Genomic DNA, 2,739 nt, shown 5'->3' with positions numbered 1-2,739 from the left:
GCCTGAACAAACTGTTATCAAGGCTTCCTCTTCCTGGTGCCAGATATGACTGAAAGGCTGACTTTGCTTCTCTAGTCATGTTTTTTATATGACCATTGTTGGTTTTTAAAGTGTAAATTTCTGGAATTTAATGCTAGCAAAATAGGTACTGCTCTCTTTAGAGTGATTAGGTTATTTTGTTGCTGTATGTTTGTGGTTTATTGCAGAGGTGCTGAAAGCCCTGGGTATCTAGGTGCTTCAATTTGGATGCTGTTTGTTTTGATGGACTTCACAGATGGATGCAACATCTCAGCACCTCCAGCTGGTGGTGGCATGGTCTCCTCACTCCTGCTAGAGAACATTCTTCTGAGGAGAAGGCATGGTGGTGGAAAGAAGTTTAAAGCTGATATAATTTGTGGGGTACCTTCCTCTTTGCAATGGAGTACAAAAAGAAAGTTGATGATGAGGTAGATTCTGTTTCTAGCAAGCAGCTGGGTTTATGTCAATGCATTCGTCTTTAATTCTAGCTGATCCTTCCCAGCACTTTAGATAAGGTGAAAAAGGGTGTTTGCAATGTTTTTTTCTTTTTTTTATGCCTAAAGGCTTGTTCTCTGGCTTATCTGTGGGACAATTTGGCTGTGAATTAGAGGTAATTAGTGCCACCTATTAACTTCCTCTAGCAAGAAGTTTTGCTTTGTATCTCTGTCCATTAAGATACCCCAGCTCTGAAGACCAAGCATTGGTGACTCTATGGAAAACCAGCGAAGAGACTTGCTATCACCCCTATATTCAGCAGTCATCAGGCGCTCAAAATACATTTGACTTGCTAAACGTGCAAAAGTGCTAGCAAAGGAGACACTGCTATTCACCCAGTGTTATGGAATGATGCTAGTTACAATGTCCCAAACACTGTTACTTTCCCCACCCACTCTGGCACCACTGCAAAGACCTGGCCAAGTTCCTGAAGGGTCTTGTAATTTGGTTCATTAATACCTAGATCCATTGATGATCTAGTGTATATCCTGTTTATTTTTTCTTTCTGGATAACTGCTTTAGGATCACTCAGAAATTAGCTGCCTGGCAACATGAAAGTGCAGATATCTAAATGAACTGCATGCTTTTCAACTGGTTCCATAAATGTAGCCCAAGTAGAGTTGTGGCAAAACAGATGTCTGGAGACTTTAGTGAGAGTCAAGGCAGATACTATCCAGTCTCCCTAAGGAGTAGAGAGAGGTAGCCTCCAATAAGCTCTTGTGTCTGCTGCCCAACTGGCTTTATTAAATCCAGGTTCAACACAAAAGCAGAACAATGTGTGTGTCTGTTCCCAGTGCAAGCTTCCCAACAGCTTGGTTTCAGGTGACAGGTTAAATTGATGACTCAATGTAATGTCCTCCTTCTGAATCATGTCACAAGAACTTTACAGCTTGGACCTTCCTGCCTTCCCTTCCTTGTCTCCCTTGAGAAGTAGGTGTGGAGCTGTGCTGCTGTCAAAACTCTGAACGACCCAGTGGCCTGCTGAACACATGAGATCGGCCGTCAGTGTGTGTTTTGATTTTAGCACTTTAGCTTTCTACCCTTTTTTGTTGTCTTATTTGATTATTATTGTCTCTTTATAAAATGGAGGAATATTGCTAGTGTTTAGAAAGGGAACGGGAGTCTGTATCCTAGGCTTTGTTCAGTGTGTGGCCATGACATTCTGGCAGTCTGAACAATGGGTGCAAGAAACTATTTCTCCTCTAGGAGAAATTGTTTTGGGGGTGGGGGAGGGAAGCTTTGAGATCACGCAAGGAAAGGGGCTATGTAAGCAGAGGGTGCCTAGTTGTGAGTTGGACCGTGCGTATGTTTGATAATGGAAACCAAAATTTACTGTTAATGGGTAACATGTTCAAAAGCATCCCAAACCCATTTTCAGTTAATGCTGAACTTGAATTTGGCACCTTGGCCTCTTTTGGAAACAAAGACCTAGGAGATCCTCCTGCAAGTAACAGGTGCCTAACTCTGAACCTTCTTGAAAACTTTTTGGGAATCCCACTGGTTGCCCTTATCAGTCACTGAGTGCTGGAAGGCTCTTGTTAGTCTGGCCTAAATGTGAATGCTTTTGGAAAACTATAACCGAAGTAACTACTCACAGTGAGCACTTGACCCTATCGCTGCTATAGATGCTACAGGATTATACCCATCACTTCATGAATCTTCTCACATACATCCATTTGGAGATCTACAACGCCAGGAAGTACAGGCAGAACGTGGAACAGCGGTGGACAAAATAAACAGGATGTGGCAATGCTGTGGTGAGGCCAGAACCCCGCTGGAGGAGGGAGATCCTTTCTAGATCACCTACTTGGCTTTAAAAACTCTCTCCCCGAACTCTTTTAGCTGCTGCTTTAGACATGTCTTTAAGAATACAACCATCCCTGGAACTGGAATGGTGGCACCAGGTGGCTTCAGGTGGGGAAAACAGAAATGAGGACAAAAAGACAGTTAGCGTTTGCCAAGCAGCTGCGTGGCGGTGAGTTAAGCTGAGTCTGCTAGGCTTTGTAGCTCAGAAGAGGCTGGAAGCTCAAGGTGCAGAACCAAGTTCTGGCAACTCAGGCACTAGGTGGGCTTGGGACAGAAAGTTGCCTCCCACACGAGAATCAATGGGGCAGCAAGATGGCTTTTACTGAAGACTTAGATCTCTCTCTCTCACAGTGTCAGCACTTAAGTGACTTCGTATGGAGTGTGCATGTATGGGGGGGGGGGGAGGTGAGTAGGGGGTGT

General features: G+C 44.1%; 1 long non-coding RNA gene across 1 annotated transcript in view; it reads left to right on the top strand.

Moving 5' to 3' along the window:
* Positions 1-225: 225 nt before the first annotated feature.
* LOC109279543 overlaps positions 226-2,739 on the top strand; it is a 20,070-nt gene continuing 17,556 nt past the window's right edge. Inside the window, exon 1 of the long non-coding RNA XR_002086229.1 lies at positions 226-2,427. This is a non-coding gene — a long non-coding RNA (uncharacterized LOC109279543). The remainder of the gene's footprint in view (positions 2,428-2,739) is intronic.

Source organism: Aptenodytes forsteri, unplaced genomic scaffold (assembly GCF_000699145.1).
Source record: "Aptenodytes forsteri isolate BGI_AS27 unplaced genomic scaffold, ASM69914v1 Scaffold373, whole genome shotgun sequence".
NCBI classification, from domain to species: domain Eukaryota; kingdom Metazoa; phylum Chordata; class Aves; order Sphenisciformes; family Spheniscidae; genus Aptenodytes; species Aptenodytes forsteri.
Note: the sequence above shows the minus strand (reverse complement) of the source record. Positions and strands in the feature narration are given on the sequence as shown.